Below are 19458 nucleotides of genomic sequence, written 5' to 3'. Positions count from 1 at the left end.
ATCAAGTTAATGAGTCAAATTCAGATTAATGAATCAAATATATCTTTTGAAAAATGGTCAGACAGTCTATATACATATTAAAAATATAACATTCAAAACTTATATGCTTAGCTTAGATTAAAACTTGTAAAGGTTTTAAAATCAATAGTTTCATTGTATATCGATCGTTGGCTTATAAAATCTTTTTTATAAACATATCATCGAAAAAGCATAATTTCTTGCTCTATTCCTACCATTTAGAAGTTCTGAGTTCACTTAAGTGGTTAGCTATTTTGGAATTAAAAACATTACAAATTAACCAGGACGTTATATTGAGAGAGAGAGAGAGAGAGAGAGAGAGAGAGAGAGAGAGAGAGAGGAGAAACTAGGGTATCAGAAGCATTTACATATATCTGGTACAAGGAAGAGAAGAAATATTTTGCAGAGAAATTTTCTCTCGGCCAATGGCCACTCTTAGTCAGTGGCCTTCTACCCATTTTCTGCTATACTTTTTTGGCTCTTTTATTTCGACAGAGTATGCAAAAGTGATACGCTACAGCACACTCTTGGGGTCTTTGTACAGCTCATTATGGCAATTAAAGACCGAAATAGAACCAAACTAATTTTCTTTTAAAAGGATTTTTTTTAAACCATAAATAGAAATATAAAAACGAATTAAAGACGAAAAAATATTAAAAATATTTATAAATTGCTCATTAAACTCTTGATCATATGCAAATCGACAATGATGTGTCCCTACACGGATTTTCTCCGGCGGAGTCTAATAACATCGCTTCAAATCACATGAATGTCCCCCTTGCAATGAACGTAAAACGGAGATATAAGAAGTTTATCGAAAGTACAAGATTTTAACGCATCTCCTATGACAAGTTCAACCAAAAGGAAATCAAATCCACGCTACAGGCAAACGAAGAAGCGAACGTTGAAGTCGCTCGAGAATGAGTCCGGAGGTGGGCGCAGACGCTGAGACGAGCGGCGCCCCTCCGCCAAGGCCAAGTCTCAGTCAAAATATCGATCCGACCGAAAGGATGGGTTGTAAAATGAAAATTTTCCCATTCAAACAATCCAGAGGAGCCTATATATAGAGATCGCACCATGCTTCATGTCAGCCATTAGTACTTGTTTTCCATCCCTTGAGCACAAAGGAAGCCAGTTAGCTGTTGGTAGATAAGCGGAGGTGAGTTTTGGATAGACGATGATGGCCGCTACACCTGGACATCGTTTTTGTGTTGTTTCTCTTGCGATCATTCTCGGTATCTCCTTCTTCTTCTCTGGTATTGCCACGGCGCAGTTATCTGTCTCCTTCTACGCCAAGACTTGTCCGTCCGTCTTCGAAACGGTGCGTGGTGGTGTGAGGTCGGCTCTCAATGCGGAAGCACGTATGGGAGCATCCATTCTGCGTCTCTTCTTCCATGATTGCTTTGTTAATGTGAGTGTCTCCGAAAACGCCTATGAATTTTTGTTTCTGACATATCAAACGCCTTCAAGTGGACGTAAGGAGATCACTATTAGATGTTAACTAATGGTGATCATCAACAGGGATGCGATGGAGGTATCCTTCTTGATGTTGACAACGGAGAGAAGGAGGCTGTCCCTAACCTCACCCTCAGGGGATTCGAAGTCATCGACAGTATCAAGTCGCAGGTCGACGGTAGTTGCGGCGGCGGCGCCGTTGTTTCCTGCTCTGACATCCTCGCCATTGCTGCTCGCGACTCCGTCGTAGAGGTATGTAGTCAGGCTCTTGTAATTCATGTCTTGTAAACTATTTTTTTTTGAAGTTGGTAGCGATACAATTGATCGCCTGCGTTGCAAAACTGCTATCATCATAGTAAGCAGTTTATAAGAAAAGATTCTGTTTCAATTTTATTCAAAACCAATGTTCTAATTTCAATTTCAGATTTAGATAACTAAAAAATCGATCAATACTCGAGTGTATATTGTTTCCTAATAAAGTGGAATCACAAATTATTTGGTGGGCAGATGGGAGGACCGACTTATGAGGTGCCCTTGGGAAGGAGAGATGCCAGGACTTCCAACAAAGACGATGCCAGCCAGTTGCCGTCACCATTCAAAGACCTGGACGACCTCGCCAAGAAGTTTCAGAACAAGGGGTTCAGCATGAGGGAGATGGTCGCCCTTTCCGGTGCTCACACCGTCGGCTTCGCTCGCTGCAGCATCTTCCGCGAACGCATCTATAACGAGACCGACATCGACCCCGGCTTTGCAGCCACGCTCCAAAACGTCTGTCCGAGGACCGACGACGACGGCGACGGCGGCGACGTCTTGGCGCCGTTGGACCATCTGAGCCCCATGCGGTTCGGCAACAACTACTTCCAGGCGCTGCTGAACAGGAGGGGCCTGCTTCATTCGGACCAAGTCCTCTTCAATGGCGGCTCTGCAGACGAAATTGTCAGGACATACGCCAATGACGGCAAAGCTTTCAGTGTGGACTTCTCCAACGCCATGGTGAAGTTGGGAAACTTGATCCCTCCCACCGACGATGGGGAGGTGAGAGTGAGCTGCCGGAGGGTCAACTGATCAGGAAATATCCACCCAAGTATCTGCCCAGCACCAAGGATCTCTCCCCCTCTCTCTCTAATTGTGATTTGAAGTCCTTACTAATTTCTTTGAAATTTATAGCTAAGTTTGTTGGTCTGCAATGTGTATTGTGCAAGAAGCATCTAAAGGAAATTATTTATGTATGTATGTATAGGGGCTGACCCTGGATTTTTTCTCAGGGCGGGTCCAACGGTCAAACGAACTGTAATATATTATATATATATATATACTCACACACTTTAGATATTTACAAAACACAGTGTTGTAGAAGTGAACATATGTCATATATAATTACCCACGTCATAAACGTGAAGTGCGACTTGTCCTACGGCACATTTTAATAATTATTTGTGTTATTAATACAAAACACGATCTTTCCTAAACAGATAAGGTGTTCTATTTCTATTACAATGACATATGTATGAACATAAAGTGAACATACAAATATCAGAATAAAAAATATAGCAAATAAAGACATCTACAAACTAAAAAACCAAAATAAATATTACTTACCTAATAAAGCAATTTTGCATTTTTTCTATACAATACAATCAGTTTTTGCCTTTATTTTTATTGAAAATAGATCCATATCATCATTCATTCACCTCCACAATAAAATGTAAATAAAAAATATGTCATTTATTATTACAACTAAATAATATCTCAAATAAACATTAACATAAAAAAGATGCAACAAAATACTTTACCTATTGTAATTATGTTATACTGCTTTTCATCTTATAAAAGGCATCAGTAATATCATCCGAATCATTTGAGCAATTTCTTTCTCAATATACAAAAGTAGACAATCTGCAAAGAATTCATCATCTATTTTATTACACAACCTTGTTTTAATAAATTTCATAGCAGAGAATGCCCTTTCTGTGGTTGCAGTGGAGACAGGAAGTGTTAGAATGATACTAAGCAACCTGTATACGTAAGGATATTCTTCACTTTTCTACTTCGTATCAATACTTCACATACATCTGATAGTGTACCCAAATTTTGAAAACTTGGATGATGACAAATATCATTCTTGTAATGTCTCAACTGATAATTTAAACCCATAAAATCTGAGTCTAGAAAATCTTCATGATAAAACTTTTGTGCAAGAGTGTATGCATCTTGTGCATTAAACGACTCATATTGATATCTAGGGTTGAATGTCGACATCAAACGAAGTATTTCCTTGGAATTCTCATTAAATCTACTATTCAACTCTACCAGATGAGAATCAATAACAATAAAAATATCAACATGATAATGATGTCTCACTGTAATGAAATTACGTTCACAACGAAAACGTGATCCTCTTACAAAATTTTGAGCATCCATATCTGGAATAGAGATATAATGTATCATACAAAATGCTCCCATAGTATCTATAAATGAATCCCAACTAGTCTCTCTAAGTTCTTGTAGAAACTTTTTTGAATTACAAACCAAAACCTTTGCATTTAGAATATCTTGTCTTTTCCTCTACAATGCCTGACAAAGAATATCACTTTGTCCCAAAATTTCTTGTACCAAATGCAAAATAAATACAAAGTCAAATGATGTTATCATTTTGTAAGCTGATTTGATATGTTGATCCATTGTCTCTTAAATTTTTCAATACTACACATGTTGCATAGAACATTTTTATCAAACTACAGACGAATGAAAAATGAGATCCCCATCTAGTATCATCAGAGCACTCTAGTGATCCAATTTGATCAAGTCCTCTTCCTGTTTGATGTTCATCTATGGCAATTCTAAATGCAATTTCGTTTGCTTGACCTTCGCGCAATTCATCATTGCGTTTACTGCTTGCACTAACAACATTAATTACATATGTCAACTGTTCAAAAAAGCTATGAACATCAACAACTTCTTTTGAAGCTGAAACAAGTGCAAGTTGTAATCTATGAACAAAACAATGAACATAATATACATAAGGACATTCATTCAAAATTAGTACTTGCAACCCATTCCATTCACCTCTTATATTACTAGCACCATTATATCCTTGACCCTGTATATCTTGAATACTAAGATTATGTTGAGACAACAAAGTGAAAACTGCATTCTTCAATGTAACTACTGTAGTATCACTCACATGCACAACATATAAAAATCGCTCTTGAACTTGATCTTGCTTATTAACAAATCTAAGAACAACAGTCATTTGCTCTCTCTTGGACTCATCTCGAGCTTCATATAATAATACAATATTTAGCATCACCAATTTCTACTATAATTTTAGCTCTGACTTTACTTGCAAAAACATGTAAAATTTCTTTTTGAACTATTGGTGATATATATTTAACATTTTTTGGGGCATTATCCAAAACAACTTGTGCAACTCTGTCATTATAATTAGCTAAAATTTTAATGAACTCAATAAAGTTACCTTGATTTAATGAACTTGAACTTTCATCATGGCCTCTAAAAGCACAAGCTTGGAATGCCAACCAATGAACTGCGTTCACAGATGTCTTCAATCTTAAGCGATTGTTGTAAACAAGCTCTGAACTTTGCTTTTCAATCATTTTATCTATGTGTATGCTTTGACGACTTAAGTCATTAAATGCTCGCACATTCATATTATGAGGCGAATTTTGACTTGTCCCTTCATGACTACAAAAAGCACATGTTTTCTCACTACCACCCACCCTCTTTCAAGCTCTGAATCCTTCAGTAATAAATGGACTGTCATTTGAATGTGGAGTACTAAAAAGATAACACGGTAAACAATATGCACTATCTGTCTTTAGAGAATATTCTAACAATGGAAATCTTTGAAACCAATAAACTTGAAATTTATGAGAATGACTTGAAGAACCTGACACTGGATATCTATGAAACTTATGCTGATATGACCCATAATTGATATATGCTCGCCTAACTTCAACTCTCTTATTTATTGGTATCTCCCATATAGGACATCACAACCCTGGATCACGCACGATGCTTTCTACAGTTTCAATTTTTGAATACTTAAAAGGTGGAGAATTCGAGTAAAAAAGAACAACATCAAGAGTTTTTGGACTAAAACAACCAGCATTTTGGTCATCTCCATCTTGGTATTCTCACTCTTGGTTTTCTCTCAATTGATCAATAACTTGTTTCTTTTTGAAATAATCTTGAATATTTTTCTTCATTTTCTCAATAAGCTAACACAAAAAATCTGAAATTTAAAATAGACAATAAGATTTATACACATTGAAGAAAGTACTAAAATTTCAACTTATGAAAAGCAGAAATTTAGAACCAACCACCTTATAATCAGCAGATAAAGAAGACAACATTTACCTATTGAACCTCTTGCACTATGTAGAACAACGAAGAGTTGTTTTCTCCTCTCGCTAACTTGCTTTTCGAATTACCACGAGTGGAGTGAAGTCTGAAAAATGAAACAGAGAATGATTTTAGGCCTTTATGAAGCAACTTTTATAAATTTCAATAACAGCCCATTGAGTTGTCGTTTGTTTCTTCAGAGTTTATGAAGACATTATCTTGTTGCAATAATCTCTGGAGCATTTGATACATTCAAAATTTCAGATGTTCCCAGAGTCACAAACCTTAGAAGGTGGAAACTGTGTGGATCAAGTACCTCAACTTTTTCTTTAGCAAGCATGAGAGAGTTAAATTGTGAAGTCACAAAATTTGTGATTTTTTTGTTGGATAGTTGAGTATGGAAGAGTAGATCACAAAAACAACTCATTTCAAACCAAGATGTCAACCAATTTTTATATGTCCCATTTGTCCTTGTAATGACAGGGGTCTGCCCAAGAGGCTTGACTACTCATTACAATAGTCATAAGTGTTTCTATTAGATCAAAAGCTAAAAGCTATGTCTTCTGAGCTCCTAAGAATGACAATATTTCCTTAGGAAACATACACCTTTGATTTCACTTTGTTTTTTGGCTTTCATCTAATATTTGATAGCTAATCTCTGCACATGAAAAATGCATTTTTATCCCTCTATCTTTTGTAATTCAGAATTCTTTCTTGTTGTATTTAACAGATGCTTTTAAGGTCCCTAAAGATGGGGACCTACAAACTCTTGGACTCATGGACTATGACAAGAGGCTAGCACATTCTTTTACTGTTCACCCAAAGATTAACCCATTTACTGGTAATTAAATTCGACCTAAGTAATCAAATTGACTGTTCATATACATTGTCAGATCTGACAGGCTAGCATGTTCACTCTTGGGTACTCTAGAACCCCACCTTACCTCACTTACCAAGTTTTTACAAAAGAAGGTTTCATGTTTGATCCTGTACCTATAATGTTATCTGCACCAGTATCTGCACTTGCAATACTGAGAATATTGAAATATTCATGGACCTGCCTCTATACTTCAATCCACAGGTACTTCTCACATTGTTCTGCATTTATAAAAGATGGCATCTTGTCATTTTAATAGACAAGGTATTGATGAAAAATGCCAAAGATTGTGGCTTCCAGTAAACCAGGAGACAAAGAATCAAGTATTCTGTGGCATATGTCGTTCACCTATGAGCAAAACTGCTTCTAAAAATGTGACACAGAATTTGTGGATCCACTATACTTACAGGCCTGTTGAACAGGTTAATGTTCTTGGTACTGGTTAGCCATTAGTTAAGAAGGTGACCCTTTCTATTCTAAGTAGAATATAATTTATTCAATTAATTCTTACAACATGTTTCTTAAGCCTGGTTAAAAAGGACAATTGTTTGGATTTAGATAGAGTCAATCAGTAAATGTGTTACACATAAGTGAAAGAACCAATTACGCTCGTCATTACCTGATTGGCAACTGAAGGAAAAGGTGGAGCCACCCCCAAAAAAGTGAACTGAGGCATGACTATTGTTACCAATCAGCTGAACTAGGAGACCACGAGTTTTGGAACCGTTGTAATCTGGGCTCTTTCCAAACTCTGTAACTTCACACACAAAATAGCATAGCAGCAGCTCTAGCTGTGTATTTTCTGTAGCTTATGGCTTTAATGATCTATTAATCTCACATGGCATGGCCGAAATTGCAAACTAATTGCAGGAAATGAAAAAAAATGGCCCCACCATATTTCACTAAGCAACAAAAATGAAGACCATTATAATAAAGAATGGAAGAAGTCAGGAAATGGCCCCACCTCTTCCTGAAGCCAGCAGCATGCTCATGCGCCTGTTGTCTCTTGGTCTCTCCTGCAGGCTGTAGACCTGATCCAGTGCTCGGTGCTCCCTTTCATTCTCACTCGTTTTCTCTGTCAGACCCTCTCCCTCTCTATTTGTCTCTCGTTTTCTCCTCCATCGTGCGTGGGTTTTCCCCTTTTTTGAAAACTAAATGTTGAAATAGGGCAAACAAAAGCGGGGCAGGCCATGGGGGTTGGAGTTAGACCCGGGTGGGGCCAAATTAAACCCAGATCCAAATACTACATAGAAGTAATAAAATTTTTAAATTTTTTCATCCACCTGGGGTAGGGCCATGGCCCAGGCGGGCCCCCCTTCCTTCGCCACTCTGTGTGTGTATAAAGGTACACATGTCAGAGATTTTATGAACTGTGGTCTGTGAAGTGCTTATAATGGAAACTTGTTGTGTATGTAAAGTTTGGAAGTGAATAAATTTGGACATGTGCGCTACAACATTCATAACATATGCCGACGGCTTTTACTGTTGCCAGGTCTTCGCCGCAACCTATGGCAACCATAGTCGATAGAAATTGCATGATTTTTAAAGTGTTTTGTGTTGATATGATCTTAAGAATGAGTTGATGCAAAACATATATTCAGTTCATTATTTGTTAGACTTTAATGGTGTTTTTTACCACATGGCATGATAATAAAAAGAAAACATGTTTCATTAAAACAACTTGAATCAAAACATATCAACATAGCCTTTATAAATATATTAAGATGTTTGTATTGTATTTAAAATTGTTTTTGAACAAAAAATCATTGGCTCTCGTTTTTATCTCTGACCTAAGCGTGTGTGTATATATATATATATATATATATATATAGAGAGAGAGAGAGAGAGAGAGAGAGAGATAAAGAGAGAGAGAACTAGATAGATATAGCTATCACATGGACACAAAAACCTACAAATGATGTGACCCTTGAAACTGAGCTTGAAAAACAAACTAAAAGGACTGGATAGATAAATCTATTGCATGGACAATCCCCTTTGATTAGCATGCCATGTATAGAAGTCATTAGAAAGTTATGAAAATTAAAGTTCCTGCTATCCACGTCCTTATCCATGTGAAAGTTGAAAAGCACATACCACAACATCAACAAGACCTAGTGAGAAATACCTTGGTTTCATGACCATCTTTACATCTGACAACCAAGATCAAATGGTAAAGTCAAAATAAGGACTTTTAATTCGAATACAAGAACTTGATATATATGTATCTGCAACTTCATCAAGTTCCTGTGATTTTCCCTCTTCACATAAACCATCGTAAGCAGCAACGACCAAAGTCACAGATTTCCTTTGACATGGAAAAAAGAGCATAAGGGCAACGATATCACAGCATCGTACTGCTTGAGACGAAGGCTGGAAGATGAAACGACCATAGTATTCATCAAGAATAATATTGGACATCGGAGAATGCCAGTGGAGAACAAGTGATCATACAAAAGCACATTGGATGAATCGCCACTGAGATCAGATGATGAAGAACATCGGAGAATGCTAGGCATAAAAGGGGAAGGCCAACAAATTTTTTTTTTTTACAGGGCAACAAAGGGAACACTTTCATGCATTTTATTGGAGAAATCATATCTGCTCCATTTACTTTTCAATAATTCAAATATCTATATCTGTATTGAACAATTTGGTTTTTAGATATGCATTTTGCACTTTCAGCTCGTTCTGTTTCTATATGCTCTAGAGTGATGTGCACAACCTCTCACCCTCTCATGTTGGCCGTGTATCATGCCCATTGGCTAACTAATTCGCTTCGTAGTGAGTGGTCTGTAGTAAGACATGTCTTCAGTTTGAGTCTTAGAGGGTGCTATATATCTTGATGGTATTAAAAAGTGTTGTTCTTGTGATTAGGGATACTGCAATGGAAGCCAAGTGAACCGGTTCTTGTCCCCCCATCTTCCCCTCTCTCCTCTCCTCTCTCTTGCCAATTTTTCCTTTCTTGTACTTCGGAACAGCTTGTCACCCATTCTGCCAAAATATTTTTCCATTTTATGGGCTCTTATTCTAAAGAACATCCTACTTACTATCTAATATTTTTAATACAATAAACAACTACTTTGATGCAGTGTTGTTAGATGCATGCACATCAAGGTATGATGCACACACATCATTATGCATGAAACAATTAATCATCTTAAAAAGTAAAGGTGAGGCATACTGGTGTGTATGCCTCACAAGGTAATGTGCACACACCATGATGATGCATGTTTATCTGATACGTGATGAGTGCACCTGAAAGTGAGTCTTGAAAATGGTCACTCTTGGCATTTCTGAAGAGCCAGGAGAAGTCTTTCTATTTCCAAATGCATATGTTATACTTTGACTTGCAAAAAGGGTTTTCCATTGCCCTCCATTCAACGACGGCATTAAAACGCCCTTGCTATTCGACAAACTCTCCAACAGCCATTGCGTGACCTTTGGTGAAGGTTTCATCTAGCTCTAGCCAATATTTCTGTGTATCTATCTTATCTTTCCTTCATTCTTTTTCTCGGTTGAATGGTTGATGTCTGTCAACCAGAATGATAGATTAAAGGGCAGCTATTTTTGCTAGTTCTTCATGATATTATACTTTTTCCGATTCTAACCGGTTTATCAATATTGTATTAGACATCTAGAATTAATAATATATGGCATGAGATTTATTTTAAGGAACAAAATTTGTCAATTTGATTTCATAAGTTATCGGTTGCCAGCATGTAAGTTCTTATATGTTAAACTCATTTCTTTCTCATTTCACAAGATATTTGTCATGTGGAGTTTTGCATCTAAATCTGTTTTGTTTGGTATCAATTGTTTGGTTTTCTTTGTGAAAGACTATAAACTTCGAATGAGGAAAGTGAGAATAAGTCTGTGAAACGATGTGATAATGAATTTGATTATGTAAGAGAGAGTGGCTAATGTGTGAAATGTTTTTATATTGCCATCTGATTCTTTTGTTTCATTTGAATATGAGGTATGGAGTGGTCAAGCATGGATTGTAATATCAGTTTGTAGATTGATAATTGGAATGTTCTCAAACAAAGTAATGGAGAAAATCTCTCCCACAATGGTCATGAGGGGTATTGCATTGGCAGATGAAAGGAAAAAAAAAATAGTAAGGTTTTTATTTTCAGTAAAACTACTAAATCAAATGCTCTTTCTTTCATATGCACACTTCCGCGTAATAACTCTACCAAGGGTGAAAGGAGCCAAGAAGCGAAAAAAGCATTTGGACCTTTGGTTTTTGAATTTTCATGAAACCTTTTCATACTTTGAAAAAACATGTTTTTTTTTATTTCTGTTTTAGGGTTTTCAAGTTAAAGACCATAGCTCTACAATTAGTTTCAATTTATAGAAAAATATAAATAAATAGTTTTCATATTGTTTAGTTTACCAAATCATTTTATCTTCTTATTTTTCATTGTTTTACATTTTTAAGGATATTATATATTTCAAAATTTTAGATCTGATTCTTATGCATCACATTGTGCATGCATCACTTCGCATCAATGTACGTAACAACATTACTTAGATGAAGTCAAAATGATTAAACTGTAAAAAAAGAAAAAAAAAGTTATAGATGAACTTCTTTTAGCTACAATAATGCAACTACTGATTTTAAAACCCATAATTGTAACTTTTAGTCTAAGAATCCAACTTTTATCAAGCCTAAATTTCTTAATATGTAGACCAACCTATCCATTTGTAAAAGACTCCAAAACGCTAATATTTCTAGACAGCATATGCATTAACGAATCCAAAAGTAGTTAAAACAATTAGATCAAATTCTAATCTTGAATTGAAGTCATCCGTTTCTCTGCCCAAAGCTAATGAGGCTACGGGATATCAACTACTAGGAATTATATGGTTCCAAATGTATTGAATTTGAACGGGTCCACATTCTTTAATATATAATCTAAATAATTGCAATTAAAATCATTTAGTCCCCATTACCATGAAGATCCACACTATAGACCATAAAAGCATGAAAAAACATATTTATTTCTCCAAAAGATAAACTTTTATGACTTGATGCTCGACAATTAATGTTAAGATGCATGATGTGAATGGGAATCAAAACAACATCTCTTTTTCTTCTTGTTGAGCGGAGGTTAACAATCACCACAAAGGCCTTTCCATTCCCCTAGCCCAAGGATCCTAAGCTGTGATAGGATAAAGGTGGGATATAGTATACCCATCAACTAGAGTGTTACGGTTCTACAGTTTACAGCCCAAGAGAATAACACCGGCAGAAATCAGGCCCATGATGCGTCTTTTACACAATCCGCTTGCCCGACCGCCCTTGAAGCAATAGCATCACTTCCTCTTAGCTGGGCAAAACTTGATCACTCAAGTTGGCCACAGATCCACCTAAGGAAGCTTGATTATGTTAACAGTCGGATTCCTTTGGTATCCAGCCTTTACTGACTTGACCTAATCGGATCCAATTTAATGGAGCAGAGGTTCAAATAGGGTCACATATTTAGAACTTTGTCAAAACAAAATTAACTATGCTCAGTATATATATATATATATATATATATATTAGAATCATATATATACATATGATTCTTAAAAGATTTTGAGCTGAATCCAGATTCAGATCTAAACCCTCATGCCAAAGCTGGATCCAATTAATACCTAGTGTTCCTCATTGAGAGACTTATTTAAATGGGTCTGAGATCCATCTGTGACTGGATAAACCCGCGTAAAGACTTTGACAAATCAAGCTCAACCAACGAAGATAAATATATTTTTATAACAAATTCCAAATAAGGTCAACTTATTAATTTTCAGCTTTCTCCGATGGATATTCAGAACGAACCTCTTATAGGATTTTCACCAGAAATGGGTGCTGTAACCATTCGGGTCTGATGGTTTATAATAGTCATGTCCTCTGTTCGATTCTTTAAAAAGCTGCTGTCATGATAGTATTAAGGAGACGTTGAGTTGGGTTGAGGGTGCCGCCGGAGGCCAAATGGACCGGTCAGAATTCCATCTATCACTGATCTTGGCTTATTTCTCTTTGAATGGGTTACATTGTTGTTTCTGCATAGTGTCAAGTGTTTCTAATTCTTAGTGCATGTTCAATCCCTAGCGATGCTGGTTTCACATGCATGAAGAAGACGTGGTCTTGGATGTTTCTGGCTGGTTATTCTTTGTTCCAGATTCTACTTTAGGATCAATTTAGTTTATAACTAGCAAGTCTTGCCACTTAATTTAATAATCACACCTAATATTGGTCCCAGTTGGTCAGAAGTACCACTTAAGGTCATCTTTGCCATCACTATGCATTATTGTTTACCTTGAATTCCAACTTAATTTGTTCCTTATGACTCGATCAAAGCAATTTGCTTAATTACTTAGACTTTTTGTATAATGTGCCATTGTCACATTCTCTGCCTTTTTCTCTAAAGCAACAGTTGCTTGAAAGGCAATACTTATGAGTGGATCATGTCACTTGACTTCGTTTAGTTTTAAATTTACATATAAAATTTAAAAAAAGTTTATGTATCTTATATGAAAATTCATCTCTGTCAAAATTTTGAAGCTATAAATAAGCTCCTCATGAAAAAATTCTGGTTCAGCCTCTGTACTCACCCAAGTTTCAGAATTTATGGAAGTGTCGGCCGGGGTGAGAGATACCTGACATAGTAATTAGCCGTTCAATTATATTTTTTTATTTTATAGGCTCATTCTTGAATCAAAATTCTAGAATTGTGACTCTATCCTAGAACCTAGAAGTGACGTTATGATCTTAGAAATTTAGAAATTTTTCGTCTTTAGAGAACGTATCATGATGGTTTTAATTAACTAATTCTAGAATATTAATTTCAGTTTTATCAAATATGTCATTTTCAATTCTTTAATCAACATTTTCGACTACTAAACACAAAGAAAAGCTAGAACTGAAATTTTCATTCATAAACTAGGTGTAATTTTGTTTTTAAAATTAAAATTTTAAAATCAAAATTCAAGATCATCAAATGCCCCACTTTAGTTATAAGGTACACTGGCGTCACTGTCAAATAGGTTGACGATATAACCAGGAACAAGTCAAACGGTTGACATTCACGGCAGTGCAACTTTTTAATAAAAGTAACCTTGACTTCCCCCTCTCTCTACTACCGCTGTTCCTATATATTCCTCATGTCTACTTGTGCGAGACACTCGTCCCACGCTGCCCAAAGAAAAAGGCAGTCTCAGAAAGAAAGTTAAGTCCTTGTTTCTTGGAGTTCGATGAAAATGGCAGAAGATCATGAAGCTTCTTCCCCTAACAATAACGACAGTGCTGCCGCCGTTGGCCAGCTCTTCTGCCTCCTCCTCCTCACGTCCATGGCCGACATTCGCTGCTGCCCAACTTCCCCCACTCTCCCTCTCCTTCTACGCCGACACCTGCCCGTGTGTGTTCGAAACGGTGCGCGCCTCCGGCAGCGCCTAACGTCAACTCCGCTAAAGGGTACGAGGTGATAGATGCCATCAAGGGCCAACTCTCCACAGCCTGCGGCGGCAACGTAGTTTCTTGTTCTGTCATCATCGCCATTGCTGCCCGTGATTCTGTACTTCTTTTATATATATAATAAATGATAGATTTTTCGATTATGTCACCGAGATGCACCGTACGATGATAATATTATTTTTTAATTTAAAAAATTGTAAACAACATATCTCATATATAACAACAATAATCATTTTCATTTGGATATCTGTTTTAAGAAAAAAAAACCAATTGAAAGTAAAAATCGGAATGTAGCGTTTTAGTTTTAGAAGATTGATTCGCTAAGGTAATTCAGATATATCATATCTGCAACTTCTATAACGTTTTCTATTTACAAAATTCTAATGTTCATATTATAAATGAACAAGACAACTACTTAACAATTAAACTGCACACTTTCCAGCCGTATTATATCCGTCCTTGTTAGAGTTAAGAACAAGAGACTCCAATAAAGAGTTAGGACTTGGGAGAAGCACTCACGAAGGAGTACGAAGGGCACAAGAAAACTCTCTTGAACCCAAGTTCCTAAGCAACATCACTAGTTCGACTTGTTTCTAACAAAAAAGGGCACAAGAAAAATAGACCAAATAGTAAAGAACCCCAAAACCAAACATTAATAAAACAAAGCAGCAGTTTTTAATAAAACAACTCACCTTCTCTCTAGTCAGACCAACCCATGGTTCATGGCTTCCAGTACACCCAAAACAACAAAAATCATCATCATCAAACAAATGGAAGCAGACAAGAATCTCAACGATGACCGAATACTCTTAGGGATTCATTGCCTCCATCGCTTTCCAATCCGTTTGTCGCCTCGTCGCCTCCATCGCCGTCGCTGTCCACCGGTTGCTCGTCACCATCCACTGGTCGTCCGTCACCATCCATCGGTTGTTCGTCACCAAATGAAGAAACTCAAAGACGGAAAGGAAGAAGACGAGTGATTTGGGGTCGTTTTTTTTTTTTATATGGTTTGGATCTGGTTTCAACGTACCACCACGTAGTGACGTACCGGGACTGCCACGTAGTGACGTACCGGGACTGCCATACCTGCGTACCGGTATGGGTAAGTGGGTGGATCTAGCGTACCACAGTGACATAGTTTCCCGATTTAGAACTTTCGTCTACCCTATGGTCGGAAACCAAAGTTCTTATTTTCTGTTGAGTAGCAGTTCAAGTAAGTTTTGAATGAGCTTCTCTAAAGTTTGATGCAAATAAACGAATCCTACTCCTCTACTCAATATATCCATGTCTAACTCTCTTTTCATGAATAACTCTAATTGATTTTCATGTCTTTTCGTTCGGTCATTCTTTTTCCTTCTCATGGTCTAAGCAAAACGGATTCTTCTTGTGTATTAAATAAAAATTTGGATGGCTTTCTTTTGCCACTATAACGTTCCCAATCACGATTTGTGATTTTTTAAAGGCATTACATTTCCCCAAGTCGGTTCCATCGTTTCTATGGTTACTTCTTAGGTTATATATATATATATAAACCTGAGTTAAAACTAAATGATAAAAATGTTTATTATTATTTTTTTAATCACCCCATCATGTTGAATGAAACGGCTTGAATTGAATGGTTAGGTGATTTTAAAAAATTAATAATCATTCAATTTTTTTATATATATGTAAAAAAAAATTGAATGATTACATATATAGAGAGAGGGAGGGGGAGTAAGTGAACCCATCATTTTCTTTTTTTGGTTCTTTTAATCCGTTCGTAGTGGATCAGACTATCCTAATTAAATCATTTGAAAAGATAGCATTCATTTTTCTTTATTTTTGTGGTTTGCATTTATGGTATATACAGTAACTAATGGCACATGTGCAGTGCCAACGTGCATGCAGTTGGGCGGACAACCTTACCCTGTGCCGGTGGGGAGAAGAGATTCAACAACATCCAACAAGGACTGTGCTAACAGTGACATTCCGGCCTTCTTCGAGGACTTGGATGCCATCATCTCTAAATTCGCCGGAAAGGGATTCACGGCAAGGGAGATGGTCGCCCTCTCTGGCGCCCACACTGTGGGTCAAGCCCAGTGCTCAACGTTTCGGCACCGCATCTATAACGAGACCAACATCGACCCCACGTTCGCGGCCATGAGGCAGGCCAACTGCCCCATGACTTCCGGCCACGGAGACGGCAACTTGGCCCCGTGGACCCCCAGAGCCCCATCCTCTTCGACAACTACTACTTCAGGCATTGATGAGCAGGAAAGGACTCCTCCACTCCGACCAAGTTCTCTTCAATGGCGGTTCCACTGATTCCATAGTGACCTTATACAGCAACGACTCGACCGCGTTCGCTACCGACTTCGCCAATGCCATGGTGAAGATGGGGAACCTTGGTGTGCTCACTGGAACCCAGGGTCAGGTTAGAGTTGACTGCAGGAGGGTCAACTAAAGCCCTTCTTCTTTCTGCACTAGCCACGCTCTCTGTTTTATGTTGGTTATCAAGTTTGATGTCCCGTGATGTGATCAGCGCTCAACGACATTCATATAACAATGTCAATAAAAGTTTCTTTTGATAGAATAAAATTATCTCAGTTTGAAATTGATAATTTACCAAACGAAGCTGAAACTCTGATGTCATATGGCAAATCTATTGCGATGTAACATTGCAGGATCATAATAATAAGTTGTCAAACAAATATTATCACCAATGAACATGTGTGTTTGCGTGTGATATATATATATATATATATATATATATATATATATATATATATATATATATATATATATATATATATATATATATATGAATCGTAACAATCAATGTAATTTAAAGGGGTAAGGCTGTACACAAACGGAGTGGCGCAACTCAATGGACCGAGTCCTGACTCAAGATCCCATTTACCAATTCTCCATTTGAGTTGAGCTCTTTCATTAGTTGTAATTTTAAAAATTACAAAAAAAAAGAGACTTGTATTGAATAAGCTTATTTAAGTTTAATCGAGTTGAGTTCATGTAACTTGAATTTGACTAATTTATAAGCTTGAATTTGCAGTCATGCTTAACCAAACAAGTTCTAGTTGAGCTTGAGTTGGTTTGGCACATTGCAAAAGAGTTTTTTTTGCTTTTTTGGGTCTATGATTACAAAATTATATATATATTTCTTATTCTACCTCTGTATTGTACTTTCAAGTAAGCAGATTGTCCAGTTCACTTATATCACAGATTCTGATGCACATTTAGTTCAGTCAATAATATTTAATTGGATCAGCTGTATGCTACCGACAGAGCAAGTTTAATGTGAAATTGCATGGTTGAATACACTTTAAAAGAAATTTGAAGAAAATTTTCTCTCACGACAACAAAAAATAAATTTATGAAAATTTTTTATTAAAAATGTCCCTCAATGGCTAATTAGGGCTCGCCGGAACAATTTAAATCATTCAAAACCTTGACAGTATAAAATCAACTATCCCGTTCTTTTTTTTTTTTTTATTATACAGCGACATCTAAAATCCTAATTCGAGTTAGGATACGATTGAATTCGAATTAGATATACTATTCACTATATCTTTTTTTCATGTATCTACAAATTCTGGTTCATATACTAATTCGAATCTCATTCTGAATCCTGAATTTTCAAGGTAGATTTTCAAAATGAATGAGCACTGGGTATAAGATATTTATTTTACGAATCCGAGTCCGATCAAATGCCCTTTCTTAAAAGGCGGATGAACACAAAAATTAAACTCGTAATTATAGCAGATGGATAAATTATTGAATGACATCGGCACATCAATTACCAAGAATTTGCTTTTTGTGAAGAGTTTTTGCAGTAATGTTTTGTTGGCTTTAAAACCTTACAAAGTATTCCGAAGGGGTTGGCACAGCGGATGGAGAAGCGGTTGATAAGCAAACAATTTTCGTTTAGAACTCTCATAGCATTAACATTTTATTTGTACAAAGGGTGACACTAGTATAAAAATTGAAGTGTAGCGGAGATGTCACACCAAGACATGAATCTTAGGGAGATGAAAGAAGAAGAGAGGCTTCGGTCTTCAATCAAGCAGTGGGGTTAGACTCCCGCTCACCAGAAAACCCTATAAAGGTGCCTTTTTTGTGATTATTACAAAATCGTCCAAATATATTTCAAAATAATTCCTGTTTCCTACCCTTTTGTGACATGTTCTTACAATCTCGGCAGCCATGTAAAATAGCCGCCGAGTTTTATTAACAGCCTTTAAACCGTTACAGGAACTAGAACCAGTCATTAATAGATGACACGCAATTGATGATCTTATTTCTCTAAAACTCATTGGATGAAATTAACATCTGAAATCATTTTAAGCAAAGCACACCGATATTTGGACACAAGAAGAGCACGCTGTAAGGATATATATATATATATATATATATATATATATATATATAGTAAAATTGATAAAAAAGACAAAAACTAGACCTATTGAAACTTAACTATTGTTATTATTATTTTTGAAATCTAACCTTATAGATATAATCTTAAGCTGAAGGGTGCACCGTTGCTATCGCTGACACCGACGCAGCTCAGGACCCCGGAGGCAGGGGGAATGGGGGTCCTTCGGGCCTTTTCGGGCGGTGGGATTAATACCCCTTACTCACCCGAATCTTAAGCGCGATTTGATGAAAAGCATATATTAAGTTAATTGTTTTCTTAATTTAAAAATGGTTGTAGTTAATATAAAAATGAAGTTCTTTTGTAACAACAAAACTTTGCTAAAATGATTTGAATAAAAGCATGATTTACATTAAATTAACATTAGAAGGTACATATTTTGTTTAAAACACCTTATGAATATACATGTGCATTTTTACTGAATCTTGAGCTTTGAATAAACAAATAAGACATCCATACTTAGAGCCTTTGCAAGGCATGTAGCAAGCTCCAATTAGAGAGTCTCGGCAATTGAACCAGACAAGGGTGGAACAATTTTTTTTTTATGAGGGGGATCGGGGGTGAGAATTAAAGTTTCTAAATTTTGACAAGGGACCGAAATATCATTTTTCAAAATTTTTATATAATATAAGTGAATTTTTCTAAAATTTACCTGTTAAATTTAAAAAAAAAATTGAGGCATGGCCATACCTAAGAAGGCTCCGCCCCTGGAATAGATATTGTCTTTGAAAATTACTAGAATAGATATTGTCTTTGAAAATTAAACGGTCACACTCTTTTTGTAATAGTTATACAACCATGGTGGTTTTATGCGCAACCACCGTTTTACGCTTCATTTTTCTTTGAAATACA

General features: G+C 36.4%; 1 pseudogene; it reads left to right on the top strand.

Moving 5' to 3' along the window:
- Positions 1-1198: 1198 nt before the first annotated feature.
- LOC116260652 (peroxidase 4-like) lies at positions 1199-16620 on the top strand (annotated as a pseudogene).
- Positions 16621-19458: the final 2838 nt, after the last annotated feature.

Source organism: Nymphaea colorata, chromosome 9, assembly GCF_008831285.2.
Source record: "Nymphaea colorata isolate Beijing-Zhang1983 chromosome 9, ASM883128v2, whole genome shotgun sequence".
In the NCBI taxonomy this organism is placed as follows: Eukaryota; Viridiplantae; Streptophyta; class Magnoliopsida; order Nymphaeales; family Nymphaeaceae; genus Nymphaea; species Nymphaea colorata.
This window is presented reverse-complemented; position numbering and strand designations above follow the sequence as displayed.